Source organism: Protopterus annectens, chromosome 6.part1 (assembly GCF_019279795.1).
Source record: "Protopterus annectens isolate FY-2018-M chromosome 6.part1, PAN1.0, whole genome shotgun sequence".
Taxonomy (NCBI): domain Eukaryota; kingdom Metazoa; phylum Chordata; order Ceratodontiformes; family Protopteridae; genus Protopterus; species Protopterus annectens.
The window spans coordinates 43,555,666-43,570,819 of record NC_056738.1 but is presented as its reverse complement, the minus strand read 5'-3'; the positions used below and the strand labels follow the sequence as shown (position 1 = coordinate 43,570,819).

General features: G+C 42.0%; 1 protein-coding gene across 1 annotated transcript in view; it reads left to right on the top strand.

Moving 5' to 3' along the window:
* Positions 1–15,154, top strand: part of LOC122805378 (uridine-cytidine kinase-like 1) — a 1,023,926-nt gene that overhangs the window by 400,815 nt on the left and 607,957 nt on the right. The window lies entirely within an intron of this gene.

Below are 15,154 nucleotides of genomic sequence, written 5' to 3'. Positions count from 1 at the left end.
TGTAGTCTGTCTTAAAATGTTAATATTATTTTGTTCCACTTTTCCAGAGATTTTAATTGTATTGATAATATTATTGTATTTTTTTGACACTAATTTATTATTATCCTTACCTAACTCAGTTCCCAGACATTTTAAAGTAGATGTGTCCTTAATATCTAAAATCTTGATGTTAACCTTAGTATTTGTAACTTGGGCTCTTTACCTAAAGGATTGCAGTGCATATTGCCAACCTAGGGCTTGTGCTTAGCTTCTAAGGGACTGCTAGTTTGTAGGTGTGCTTCCACTTCCAGCATTTGTTCATTTGCCTTTCAGGCTCAATACCTTTGGAATCTGTTTGCCAAGTGGCTGAAGGTGAGCTCCTCGCTGACTTGTTTCTACTAATTCTTGAAGACTTCTTTTTCAGCTGGCATTCAATGAGAGTGGGTCAGTTGCCATGCTTTCTTTTAAGTGCCTAGGCTCCACTTAATCAAACTTGGATTTCTGTATATTTCAGTTTCAGTGGCAGAACTGGTATCCTCCTTGTTGTTGTTTGCGTTTAATTTTTTTAATGTTTTTATAAAAGGTGTTTTGTGGTAAAGCATGTAAATAAAACTTGAAGTGGAAGTACTGGGGGCGCCACTGAAACTAGAAAAAAAGGAAAGGAAAAAGGTAGTGTAAAGCATTATGGTTTCACTCTTCCATCTCCAAATACTCTAAGTTATCCAAGCAAGTCACAGTCCTTTTGCAGGAAGCAAACCAGGCAACAGCAATACCACCAAAGAATAAGACCATATTGTGTTCATGTAAAACAGAGCTCTTCCCCAAGCCTGTTCAAATGCAGTTTGAAACAATAGATGAGAGATCGCAAGTTAACACTTGTAGCTCTGGTGAACAGGGGCAGTTTGTAGATGCCCTAAGCCACAGGCATATACAAAAGCCATTCTAACCTGCTGGCATTGATGATTGGGAAAATTTAGGCATGAGTGACCAAGCTTAAAAAGGCTCTAGTGCCATTACCCTAGTAACCTGCTATGAGGCAGCAGTAAGCCTTGAGAGAGTAAATGCTAGCATTCCCAGCTGCAGAGGTTAATTTATCAATGAAAGCCCTGCAGCAGTAACAAGTAGCAACCCAGTCCATCTTCACTTCACTGCATGTCATCTCCTTCATCACCCCAGGAGGTTGAGTGGTTTCAGGTCACTGGTAACAGATGTCTCAGAGATCATGTGATATCCACTTATCCTGTGAAATTTCTGTGCCACTGATTTCTAGGACCTCTCCCTTCCACATTAAGATATCATGCAGGTTTGGCATTGCTTCTAATTCATCAGTTACTAGACAACAAGGCCATTCATCTTGTGACTATGAGAACAAGAAGAAGGATGTCATTCAAGATTCTTTCTTATTCTGAAATGGAAGGCCTTTGAAGACCTAATTTTAGCTCTCTCAGATTTGAAAAAGTTCTTAAAAACAGAATTGTTCCAGATCTTGACATGAAAAACTCTTACCTCTTTTGGTCCTGAGTGTTCATGCTGTAAGCTATAGACATGCAAGATATTTACCTACATATTCCCAATGACAAGGTACGCAGTTTTCAGGTTCTAGAATAATGGTTTCTTTTAAACCATGTTCTTGACATTTGGCTTTCTGCTGATGCTTGCCTCACAGGTTCAAGACAATGTGCTGCTTAGAATGACAACTAGCAGCAATTCTGGGTTTGATTCCCATAGCCTTGACTTGTGTACTCTGTGACATTGAGTAAGTCAGTTAACCAGACATTGCTCCTGGGACACTCCTGAAAAGGGATTGTACATCTAGTAGGCTTGCCAATTAAATGTTTTGCTCACCAGAACTGCCAGTTGTACGTATTTACCATTCTTTATTTACCATCACATTGGGTAGTGGGCCTTTAACCAAGTTAAAACAGAGTAATGGCATTTTAAAAGCAGTCTCACCCTGGGATTCTGGCTATGTAAGAGAAATACGGTGAAACTGCACAGAATGCTCCATGAATGTTGACTGTACAAGGGTGGTAACAACATCCTTGCAGGTAGCCAAGCACAGGATTCTGGCCCTTTTGTCCTTCTATCAAGAACATGTCCTATCACGGTAAATCACACTTTGACAGGTCAGAGAAGTGGTTGTGTTTGGTGCAGTAGTTAGTGCTGTTGCCTCGCAGCAAGAGGTTCTCAGGTTTGATTCTTGGCTGGGGTGCCTTCTGTGCGGAGTCTCATATCCTTCCTACAGTCATGTGGGTCATCCTCCGGATCTTCTGTTTTTTTTCCCTCATTCCAAAGACATGCACTAGGTGGATTGGATGCTCTAAATTGACTGTAGGTGAGTATGTGTATGTGTGCATGCGTGAGTGGTATGGATGAACTACCACTGCAGGGCTAGCCACCCGGCGGTGTAAGCCTTGGCTCGCAATGATAACTGCAGAGGTGACAACCCGACTCCAACCCCATGTGCAGAATGGGAAAAGGGGTTGAGGATGGATGAATGGTGGCTGTGTTTAGAATTAAGGGTTTCCTAGGTAGAGCCATGTTTACTGTTTTCAGTGTTTACTTCCTGCCAAGACTGCTAGAGGGGAGGGGATTGGAGAGACAATAAATAGTGCTGGTGACTTTTCAAGAAGTGTAACTGTATATATGGTCGACTTGAATTTTGAGCAGGCAAACAAACAAAAGCAAAAAAATGATTGACTTTACAATTGACTTAGCTTCTCGTGTCACTCCAAGGGGATACAGTATCTGTCCGCTTGTGAAGACGTGGTGGACAGGCCATGCTGCTTTGGCAGAGATGGTCTGCGCATGTCTCCAGTAGGCTTTTGGATACAAAAGGCATTATTTACCCCTGTTGCGTCTTTTTAGGCAGTGTCAAAATAACCAGCTTTCTAACATAACAAAATCCTCTCTAGATAAACTCAAGGTACTGCTGTTTTAATGCTAAGAGTCTAAACAAGAAACTGCACAGCCTGGAAGCACTCCTCACTTTGGAAGATACTGACATCTGTACAGTCACTGAGACATGGGTCAATGGAGTGGAAAGCACCCTGGCCGTGCAGGGCTACAATGCCTTCCATCAGTTCATACCACAAACTGGGCATGAAAGAACCAAAGGAAGATGTGTATCCGTCTTCATTAAGGTTCAGTACACCTCGAGGCTAGTCAAACAGTACGACTCTCTTGAGCTACTGCATGTCTACCTGCAGGCAATGCTCTCTAACACGTCATAGCTAGCTGTAGGTCCCCCACCATGAACCAGGAAAAACGTACCACATACCTGGACTTACTAGAGTCCCTTGCCATGCAGAACAGCACTTGACTTGTAGATGATTTTAATTATGCTGCCTCAGAGGTTCTTGGACTTTGTCAGCAGACCCACAAGAAGCTCAAATGTTCTGGACATATAGTACTCAGTAAACCAGGATACATTACTAGATGGGTAGCCAACTGGCCCACCGTTAGGATACCTACTGTCAAAGTGGGTAACTTCACCTCAAGCAAAGGACTAGTCACCAGTGGTATATCACAGGGTTCTGTACTGGGACCCTTATTGTTTGGAATTTATTTCTCAGAAGTCCAGGCACACTTAGACGGCCTGTGGCTGACCAAGTTCACTGATGATTGCAAATTAGGTGCAATCATTGAGTCCCCCAACAATGTTAATGTACTGCAGACAGAGTTAACGCAGACAAATGATTGGTGTCAAAGCCACGGATTAAAACTAAATGCAAAAAAAATGCATCATTATTCCCTTTGTGAAAGCTCACATCTCTGATGATTACATTATAGACAGCACCCACCAGTGTAGACCTAGTGGTGTGTGATCTTGGTACTCAGGTTGATAGTAATCTGGACTTTGACCACCATGTGTCCACAGTAGTAAGAAAATCCCCTTCTTTGTGCCACATCTTATAAGTAAAGGCATCACATCTTGATCTAAGGATGTTATAATTCCATTATATTCAGCCTTAATCAGACCAATGATTGAGTACAGTGCTCCTTTTTGCATGTACCTCACCAGACACCTGCAGCAGTTGGAGAGACCACAGAGGTTTCTCATCAAGGAATTACAGGGTACATAAAACAAGTCTTGAGCCGAAAGACTGAAAGCCTGGTCACTGTATTCTGCCTCCTATAGATTTCTAAGGGGTGACCTGTGCCTAGCCTACAGGGCAGTCTCTGACCCTGCCCTAATGGAAATGCTACACATTCGTAAGTCAAACTGCATGTGGGTCACTCGCTTCAGGGATCTTAACCTAGCCTCTGACATGAACAGGTCATACTGGAGAGAGAGAGAGAGAGATTCATCTCCCAGAGACTGACACTTCTCTGGAGTAAGCTTCCAGTTCACGTGAAACAGAGCCCCTCCCTGACCCTCTTCAAACACAACCTAGATCAATGGATGGGTGACTGCATATTGACTCCTGGGGTGGCTCCCATGCCCCTCCTGGACAGAGGAAGTCTGTATTAACTACAATAGACCCTTACATCTGTGAACTTCACTCACCGAACCACTGCCATTTGGGGCAACTCAGGGTAAGCTTATAAGGGCTCAAGGGCCATTAGCCTAGTAACTTTCTGTGAACCTATATGAGTGGGAATTTAAATTTAGACCATGAGCAGTTCTGGCAACTGGAGCAAGGGTGTAAAAGTACTTGGATGTGGGCCTAACCAAGGCAGAGTACTGGGTGTCTGTATGAATGATCATTGGTCTGGTTTAGAGTGAAAGGAAGGGTAAGACTATGAAGCCAGAGATTATGGTGTAAGGTTTTAGGACAGGTTTATGGTAAAGTATGAGGAGGGTCAAATTTGAGTTTGAGGACTGGAAGCAAATTGAGAGAGAGCAAGCAGCCTGTGGGAATGGATCATGGGTGGAGTGCTTGCAGCTGTAGGCATGGGTGTGCGAAAGAAAGAGGAAAAGGCCAAGAGTGTAAAGCTGGCAGTTAGACTAAATGATGGGGCATGTACAGAAGCTGGAGGAGAGGCAGTGCAAGGACCCTAACAGGTGAGCAGCAAAGGCACAAAGTGAAATGGATTAAAGGCTTATGAAGGGGGAACGAGGCCTTTTGTAGGCATAGCAAGGTGAGGCTGCCATACTGGATGGGAAGAAGGACAGAATGGAGAGAGTAATGGACAGATAAGATTGAAAAGGAAGAAGGAGGCACAGAGAAAGAGAGAGAAAGAGGGATGGTTGCTGTTAAGGATAAAGCACAAGGGTCCAGAGGGTCTACTTCAGTAATACTTTGAGTCTGATAATTCATTAACTCGCTTTTTCCCATACAGCCAAGAAATGGTAAATGATTTTGGGAGACACCTCTCTTTTTTTTCACACCTTTCCTCGGGTACTTTAAATGTTTCATCTTATTTTGGTTTCAACATTTACAGTTTCTCTAAGGTAAATTTCAGACCTGAACATTGCAGCCATTTTCCTAAAGGGTTTGATGTTATTCCACCATCTCGAGCTAATGTGGTGGACACGTTGATAGACTTTAAACTGTTTACTCATAAACTGAACTTTTCAAATTTTACTGGGTGATACTGGGATTCTAGAGTTTACTTCTACCAGGCTTAATAAGAAAAGTTTGGCTACCCCCCCCCCCCCACACACACACACACACACACGCACACACAATGATTTGAATATTTGAACATGTGAGAGAGAGAGAGAGAAATACGAGAAATACTCAATAAGAGGGGCAAAACCTCTCAAAGGATGATAGAGCGATTTTGAATAATATCACCAATGACGGAGTATCAGGTACATGAAACCTGATAAGGGTGGGGGACTGGTCATCATGGACTAGATAGAGTATTCAGGTCGAATTTACAAATTGTTGAATGATGAGGAGGAACTATACTCCGTAGTGTCTGTCAATGAGATCAAAATAGTCTATAGGGCCATTAAGCTTTTCTTAGATGAACTTTTGCTGTTTGGTAATATTTTGCAAGTTTATATGATTTCCTCAGGGTACAAAACCCAACTATCATGAAGATATTCGGTATTCTGAAAATTCATTCCAACATCTCCGACCCTCCTCTACGACCAGTTGTTGCAGCTGGTGGCTCTGTTACTGAGCCAATAGCAAAATTCATTAATCGTAAGTTGAAACAGCTTTTTTTTGATTTTCCACATATCATTCGAGATTCATGGGATTTGTTGTACAAACTTCAAAACATTAGACCTGAGGATGGTGTTCTGTTTGTGGCCTGTGGTATACAAAGTTTTTATACATAGTGATTCTTCACAAAGAAGGCCTATTATGGTTTGGGGAAATCGTGTCGCAGTTTGGTTCTCTGTCAGCATCTGACACCACACTTGTCTGTGATTTTATGTAAATTGTACTTAACTACTTCCTGTTTTTTTGAAGGGTTTATTTATAAACAGCTACAAGGTGTTGCAATGGGGGCTGCTTGTGCCCCCACATTTGCAAATACAGTCCTTCTTAGGTGGGAACTTGCAACCTTGTTCAAACTCTCCCTTTTTGATACTTTGATGATTTGTTGTTCATCTGGTCTGGTACTAAGGCCCAATTGGAAACATTTCTGAGACAACTACATTGTAGTACCTCTTTTTTGAGGTCCACTCATCACATTGATTCTGAATGTATAAATACTTGGATATTGAGATTATAAAAGGAGATGTAGTTGGCCTGGATTTTTTGGGAAGTCAACTTTCTGCAGCTCTTTTCTGTTTTTCTCCAGCAGCCACCCATTTCACCAGAAAAGGGGCATAGTGAAAAGCCAGCTTATTAAAATTTCCTTTTTGACCTCTGATGACTATATGTGCTGACAACATTTTGATACACTTAAATGTATGTTTCTTGATAGGGGTTACTCCGTCTTAGTTTGACAACCTATGTTTGGAGGTGTGGGTGGAAAAACATAACGGGTATGCCCCAGTTATAAAATATGGTCTGTGTTCTGGTAATTTTAAACAGTGTGAAGGGGAAGGTAAGGAGTTTGCAGGACACACCATCATGGTACTACTTTATTCCCTCGATGCTAAGGACATACAAAAAGTGTTGCAGAGAAGTTGGAGTATTCTGCAATGTGATGAATGTGTTTTCCTGTATGCCCATCCTTCACCTTCATAAATATGCCCAATATAAAATGCCTATTGGAGAAACCGAAAGATGGTCTTTGTGACGAATTGTGGGTGACAACAAAATGTGGCCTTTGTCATCAAGGCTAATTTATTGAAACAATATTTGAGGGTGGTTTGTTGGACAAGATTAGAGTCATGAGAGCTCATGTTAAGTTCAGTTGTCTTTCAGAAAGAATTGTTTATCTGGCCAGATGCACTACATGTCCTGCTTTCTGTATCGGCAAGAATAAGAATGCATTTAAGAGGAGGATATACAAACACCTTTGTAGTATATCCAAGAAATGCATGAAAAGTGCACTGCCAAGACATGATTGTATATGTAAGAACTTTGAGATTTTTTCTTCCTTAAGACTGGAACAAGTGGAAGCAGCTGCTTTTATTAGAGACTGGGAGGATAAATTGCTGTACAGAGAAATGTACTGGCAACTTAAACTAGATGCAGCAAAGGCACTCTGTCTTAATGACTATATTTGTATATCAAGTGAACTTAAAAGAAGAGCAAATAAGATCTGATTTATTTTATCGATTTATTTTACAGAATTTTACATTATTTTATAGCATCTTTTATTAACTGTTAGCTATTTTTCTTTTCTTGTGTTTTTCTTTGCAAGTTCATGCTTCTGTGAAACATTTACTGGGTTTTCAGGACTTGAAGCATTTTATTGTTTTTTTTCTGGGGAGGTGTGTCTGTAGTTCATTTCAGCTATTAAGCAGCATTGCAGTCTTTATAACTCATGGTTCTGAAGAGGTCTCTTCACAGATGAAAGCATTTAACCGTGATTTTACTTTGTGTTTTCATATTAAAGGTTTGGTTTTGTGTGATCCTGGGCTTCCTGGTCAGCTTTTTGTTCTATATTTGGGGTTTCTGAACTGGTCACAGGAACTACTTGGTGGTGTTTCATTATCTACATTGTTGGGGGATTCGATAATTGCCATCACATTAGCCTTGTCTTCAGAGAAGTATATTCTGAACAGGAGCGGTCACATCACTGAGCCCTGTGGTTCATCACTAGTAACTGGCCTCTTAATGGATCTGGATTAACCCACTTTAACCATGTGTCCTGTGTGTGAGCCAGTTGGCTACCTGCTGACATAGGGATTTATGCCCAGTTTTGAGAGTTGATTTATAATACCCGAGTGTGGGATTGTGTCTTATGCCTTGGCCTGGTCAAGGTAGGTTATATGCACTGTTTTATGCTCATCCATGTCCTTGGAGGTTTTCTGTCTCATTATTTATCAAGTATATGATTATTCTTTCCAGTTGATATCCCTCTGTACAAAGGAGGACTGACTTGCTGTCTTCCACTCAATCGGAACAAAGCCGGTATGGAGGCTGTGGTTAAATACATATCCCAGTGGCTCTGATAGGTCCTGATTCAAGCTGTTTAAGAGGCAACTTGGTATATTTTCAGCACTCATTGAAGCTGTATGTTTTTAGTTTTAGAGTACGTAGTGCTATCCTGTTCTGTAGTGATAATTGGCAGCAGAGTGGTGGAGGGTATTTCTTGGGGGAGAATTGGGGTTGATGGTGAGGTGAAATTTGAGATGAATTTATCAGCCAGCAGATTGCTGTTATCTTCTGGCTGAGTATGGGTGATACTGTCCACAACTAATTCTGCATATTGTTTGGTGTTGCTCTTAAGATGGCAAACATAACTGAAAAATGCTTTATGGTTGTCCTTTGCTTTGGAGGCTATTTTTGCCTCAAAGTATGCTTTTAGAGTCTTGACTAGTTCCCCGATTCACTCGCTTAGACTAATAAGGGGCTTTTTTTTTTCTGTTGTGCATATTTCCTCTTACTACTTCACAGGATTTCCTTTCTCTTGTTTTATAACCTGTTAATACCAGGGTGGTTTGTTTTTGCTGTTTGTCCAGGGCTGATTTTGATCCGGTACAGCTGTTTCTCTGCATTTGTTTATATTAACATACAGGGCTTTTGTGTACACCTCTGCATAGGCTTCTGTGTTTTCTGGGTTTGGGAGAGCTTGAAAACTAGCCATGCCGTCACTTAATAGGGGGTTGTTTGTCTTAGAAAAGTTATTTGTGTTTAAAGTTAGGTGGGAAGTCTAATTTTACATTTATTTCAAGGAAGACTAATTTGTAATCTGATCTTACCAGTGAAGACATCACGCTTTGGGGGGGGGGGTGCAGTGCTCACTCATATTTGTGAGTACCATATCTAGGATATTTGTACCCCTAGTGGGGGGTGCAAACTAGCTGCTCCAGAGCATTTGTGTTTACAAAGTCAAGAAATCTTTGGGCCTGCGTGTTTGTGGCCATGTATGCCTCCAAGTTAATGGAGAGGTAGTTAAAATCACCTATGAGAATGGTGTTGGGCTGGATTGTGAGTGATTCTATTAACTTTAGGTATGATGTATAGGTTTCTTGGTTTATGGTGGGGGGGACCTTTAACTAGCAAAAATAGGGTAATGGATTTTTCCATTGTTTAGTTGAACAGGGAGTAGCTCAAGCATGTCGTAGTGTATGACCAATCCTTGAAGTGTGTTTATCATTTATGTATATAGATACACCTCCACCTTTTCTCTTTCATGTTAAGTGGGTGGTCAGAACATATGAAAGGTGTTATAGCCATGCAGAGCCAGTGTGCTTTCCATGGCTTTGAACCATATTTCAGTAACTGCACATACTGTCAGCATTCTCCAGTGTGAGGAGGGCTTCTAAGGAGTGGAGTTTCTTGTTGAGACTTCTAGCATTGAGCAGTAACACCTGTAGCTTGCCCTGAGTAGCTTTTGCTATGTTGGAAGATTTGTCTGTTTGGCAATGCCTAAAAAGGCACTATATGGTGGATAATGTTTTAGCCAAGCCTAGTGGTGACAGGTGAAGGCCATCCCTGTCAAAGCAGTGTGGCCTGTTAACCATGTCCTCCCAGGCAGACAAATATTGGACCCCTTTAGAATGACACCAGTAGCCAAGCCAATTGTTAGTCAGTCATTTTCTGCTTTTGTAGTAGCATCATCCTTGGGGACAGTAGCATGCTGCTCAGTGCCAGGCTCATACCTGTTTGTGACACATATTCTGAGAGCTCAATCATGTTTCTCTTCATAAAGTCCAAGGAGCTATGTCTTGGGTCATTCACACTCACATTGACTATGACAGAGTCATACTGTTACTTAGGGGTAAGTGGCCTGAGAAATTGTGTTGTGTGGACGATTCTCTCCCTCACAGGCAACAAACTGTAACCTTCTGCTTATCCAGCCTGATAAGAGGAATGTCATTATGTCTCACAACAGAGTCTGTTGTGACCAAAATATTGGATTAAGTATTTTGCCTTATGTGCTTGGTAGTTGAGGCATAATGAGATGTGGCTGTATGTGTTGTGATGGGAATTGTCTTGTCTGTGTGCATGTAGAGTTTCTGAGGACTGTAACTGAAAGACCTTTGAGGTTTGGGCTAGTTGCATGTGAGCACCTCCGCATATGTTGGTCTGTGTGTCTGGTCCTTTGTGGGTGTGGTGATTGTTGTGTGTCACTTGACAACCTGTTTGTTGTTTTTTGCGTCTCTATATGAGAGCGTAGGCTAGTGTCATTGTGTAACTACAACTCTCACATACTGTATTTGTCTGTTCAAGAATTAAGTGGTTGTCATTGTACACAAGGCATTTGCTGCATTGCCTCAGGATGCCCACGTCCAGCCAGCTAGGTAGCAGAAAAGTGCCTTTCCATGGTTGCAGGTCCTAATGTGTACTTTGCAAGGGATAGGAGTGAAGGATGTGTATAACCAGTTGAGGGATGAGTGCTTACTTTGGTGTAATGTCTAGCTAACCTATCCAGCAAATCTGCCCAGCACCGAAACCAGATGCTTTTTCAACAGCAATAGTCCTGGGTGCTGTAATAATGTAACTAAATGCATTTATGCAGCTCATTGCGCAAACTAGCTGCCCAGTGAGTAGCACGGGATTGAGACAAACTTCCAAGATAGTTTTTTATAAGGGATTTCAACTTCTGGTGATTGGGTATGTGCAAGTCACCACTAACCGCTGCCTGGAGAAGAACAGCTTCACACATACATGAGGCTTATGTACCATCAGAAAAAAAGCACGTTTTACACCAACTGTGCCCTAAGGCCAATTTGGTAGGCACACAGTGAGCTTTCTACCAGCTGTTCCCAACTCAGATAGGTAAAATCAGTCCTCTCCTGCCACAAGAGTATAGACTTTGACCCTCTTAATGTAAAATGACTGGTTTGGAGCCCAAGTATTAAGTAAAAATAGATGCCCAATACCAGCTAAAAGTCATTGGATACAGTATAGAACAGCAGCCCTTACAGCACTTAGAAAATGCAGCTTTTAAACTTTAAAGAATTGCAGAAAACAATAAATATCACAGAAATAAAAAACAAAGCAAGTGCAAAATGATATTTAATTTAGTTTGTCTTACCAAGGATGGTTTCATATGTTTTCAGAATTTCTCAAAGTCTCTGGCGTTATCACCAAACAATGAGCCGCTCTGGATAAATGAACTTTGTTTGTTTTGTAAAAATGCATCCAGCATACCAGGCAAACCTTAATGGAATGGGGTCCATTCCCGCCATGGTATTAGAAACCCAAGACTTGGAGAAATTAAACCAGGGCAAAGCCACACTAAATTCCAGGGACAGTGATATAAGGAACCAGTCAGTAAGCAGATCAGTGCAATACACTTCTAACTAGGCTTCTCTCTCACTGTAACAATTCTTGACAATTGGGCCTGTTGGGTACTTTTAGCAGGACAGATTAATCTAAGAAAAACAAAATATTTACTTAAAAAAAGTCAAGTAATTTGCTTTCAACAAGGCCGAGATTAAATAAGTGCAAAGCAGTTCTTAATTTTCTGTTCTGGCGATAATCAGAAGCTAAATTTCTTTGTTTAGTAGAAGTGCCACTTGGCTGCAGCTCCTCTGATTCTAACTTTGACCTCCATAGTCAGACTTCCCTTCTTCTCAATCACATCCCCAGATAGTTGATGCTCTTAACTTGTTCTACTGTTTTCCATTCTATCTCAATTCTCATCTTTTTCTGATTTCACCCATTTGCATACGACTGTCTTACCTACACTTCGTTTCATCCAATGTGCTGTTCAGTTTTGCATTCCATTCCCTTATCTGTCTGTCCCCTGCAACCTGTTTGCAAATGTAGTCCATCACCAGTATGAATAGCACTGGGCTCAAAGCTGAACACTGATTCACAACCACTCCCACTTGGAATCCCAGTGTGAGACTTAACACGGTTCATACTCGAATCATTGGGTTATTGTACATAGCTTGCACTAATTCTACCAATGTTTCTGGGACTTCGAACCATAGCAAGACTGCCCAAATCAGCTTCTTGGGATCTTGTCATGCTTTCTCCAAGTCTAGGAATACCTAGTTGGACACTCTCCTCATTTCTAGCTTCTTCTCAAGTATCTGTTTCACTGCAAACATTGGGTCAATTATGGTACATCCTGATCTGAATCTGAGCTGCTGTTCCCCCATCTTACTTTCTGTTATATTCATTTTTCAATTACCCTGTCCAGAATTTTCATGCAATGTGACAGGAGTTTGATACCTCTCTGCTGCCCACAGTTCTGGATGCTTCCTTTGTTCTTGTACACTGGCACTAGTATGCTTATTATCCAGTCACCTTGGATATACCTTTCTCTCCATGCTGCAGTGAGTACCCTCAAGATCCATTTTCCCCTTTCCACCCAGCATCTTTCATATCTGCTGTAAACTCATCTGAGCCTGCTGCATTCCCTGGCTCATTTTTTGGTGCTGTTCTTACTTCTATGGTGGGCTCCTCTTCTCTCATCTTTGGCTATGTCTGTGGCAGTACAGTGTCTATGGGGTTTTCTTCCTTCAGAAGCTACTGGAAGTACTCCTTCCATCTGCCTTTGATGTCCTGCTGGTTGGTGAGCAGGTTGTTGCTGGCACCCCTTATGAAGGGTGCCTGATTAGCTTCTTTATCTTTGTCTTTCTCTTGCAACTTGATATAGTTTCTTTGTGCCATCTAATGAGTCACTTTCCAGAAGCTGATAGAATGCCTCTGATGACTTGTTATTTTATATTGCAACTCCTTTCTTAGCTTCTTTTTTAGCCAACAAGTATTCTTCCTGGCCCAGTCTGTCTAGATCTCCCATTTTTCCTGCAGTCCATTTTGTTGACTTCCTGGACTTCTGCATTCCACCACTAGCTTTCCCTTATGTTCCTTATTTCCATACTTGGCTCAGCTGTATATCTGTTCTGTAGTCATTACACATGCTGATGTTCTTCGTGTTTCACTGTTGCAGTCATCACACTTGGATTATTTGCCTGTAGGTAGCCCTCAGTCGGCCCGAATACCAGAGTCTTAGGATTTCTGCATCAGGTCGTCAGGGGTAGAAAACAGGCAGCCGACGCCATTACATCAGTTGTTCTTGCCGAGGAGCCCGAAGCAGAAGCAGTTCACAAGTGCTGATCAGCTGCTACCTGAAATTTTCATTTTTCGGGTTTCAAACCTGAAGTCTTCTAAAGCTAAGTACCTCGTTGGGGATCCTTTTTTCTTGCTCTAACCGATGTCAGAAAAAGTTAACAGTTGTCTTGCCTGTGGAAAGCAAATACCTCACAGAGATTTTCAATCGTACTGCGTCACCTGTTTAGGCCCAGACCACGATGTCCCTCGCTGTCAGTTTTGTGCCTTGTTTAACGCCCAAACTATTCGTCGTTGGGCTATCTTTGTTGCTAAATTCTTTCACACTCGTTCTCCGTATTCCGAAATGGCTTCGATAAGCCACCCGACTACCGATCTTCTGAAAAAAAATGTAAAGATAGATAGAGACAGACCGAATAGGTCCAAAACTGCCGACAACGCTTTCGTTAAGCTAGTCACCAGTCCCCCAGTACTCAGTGAGGTGCCTTTGCAGCCCCTGATGCTCGCTTCTCTAGATTCGCAGGTCTCTGCTGAGACCCATTTGGAGTCCGTTATGCCGTGAGATGCTTCTTAGACTATGGAACCTGCAGATGTCTCTACCTTGGATGGGTCCGGAGCCACTGTGCAGGCACCGGCTTCTGAGGGTGTATTCTGACCTACAGATGTTCAAATTAAACAGACTTCATTTTTACCTAAAACTACCGAGTTTCTTAGGCCCAGAGTACGCACTACGCCTAGACAACCGACGACCAAAGCACATGCTGAAGCTCCCATGCCACAAAAGCAAATGCTTAGAATGGCTGAAGACCTTATTACCCTAATTAGGGGAAGCCAACCTTCCCCTGCTAAGAGATAAAGAATTGAGTTTCATTCTGACTCTACAGACCAGGATTCCGATGATTCTGACTCTTCTGATTATCAGGACATGCCTTTATCAACCTATGAGGATTCAGATGCAGAGGAATCCATTCCCTCTGCCTCCCCTCCAGAGGATTTTTCATTTGGTGAAACCTTGCATACTTTGAGAGCATTTCCGCTGGGAATGCCAGGACTGCCCTCGGTCCAAAAAGTGACTCAGAAAATTTTTAGAGTTGCCTCAGCACAGGCCATTAGCTATACCCCCTGTCCTGGATGTTGTAGATGATGTCTTCATGGAATCCAGTCTTACTCCAGACACTTTACCCCCACCCCCTAGAAAACCTGACAGGTACTACAGAGCCTTATTCTCACAAATTTCACTTCAAGAATCCTGCTGCAGATCCAGAGACCTAAAGGTATTAAGGCTACTTCAGCCAAAAACCCTACCCCTTCAGATAGGGATTCCAGAGCTTTAGACAGATGGGGTAAGAAGGTATATACATCTGCAACTCTTGCCATCAGGGAATTGAATTACCAGTTTCACATATTAAAGTACCAGCAACATATTATGGAACTAATTAAACAAAAAAATGGGGTTACTTTCAGATTGTGCAGAAAATAAAGATTTACAAGAGTTAATGCATTCTGCAAACCAAGTTAGTAAGCATACTTTGCAGTGAGGCTTTGATGCCGTAGAAGCATCTTACAGGGCTGCAGTCGTCGTGTCTGTACTGAGAAGGCATGCTTGGCTTAAGGAACAAACATTGCCAGATCATGTCAAATCAAAAGTACTAGATGCTCCTTTAAGGACTGTTTGTTTGGCA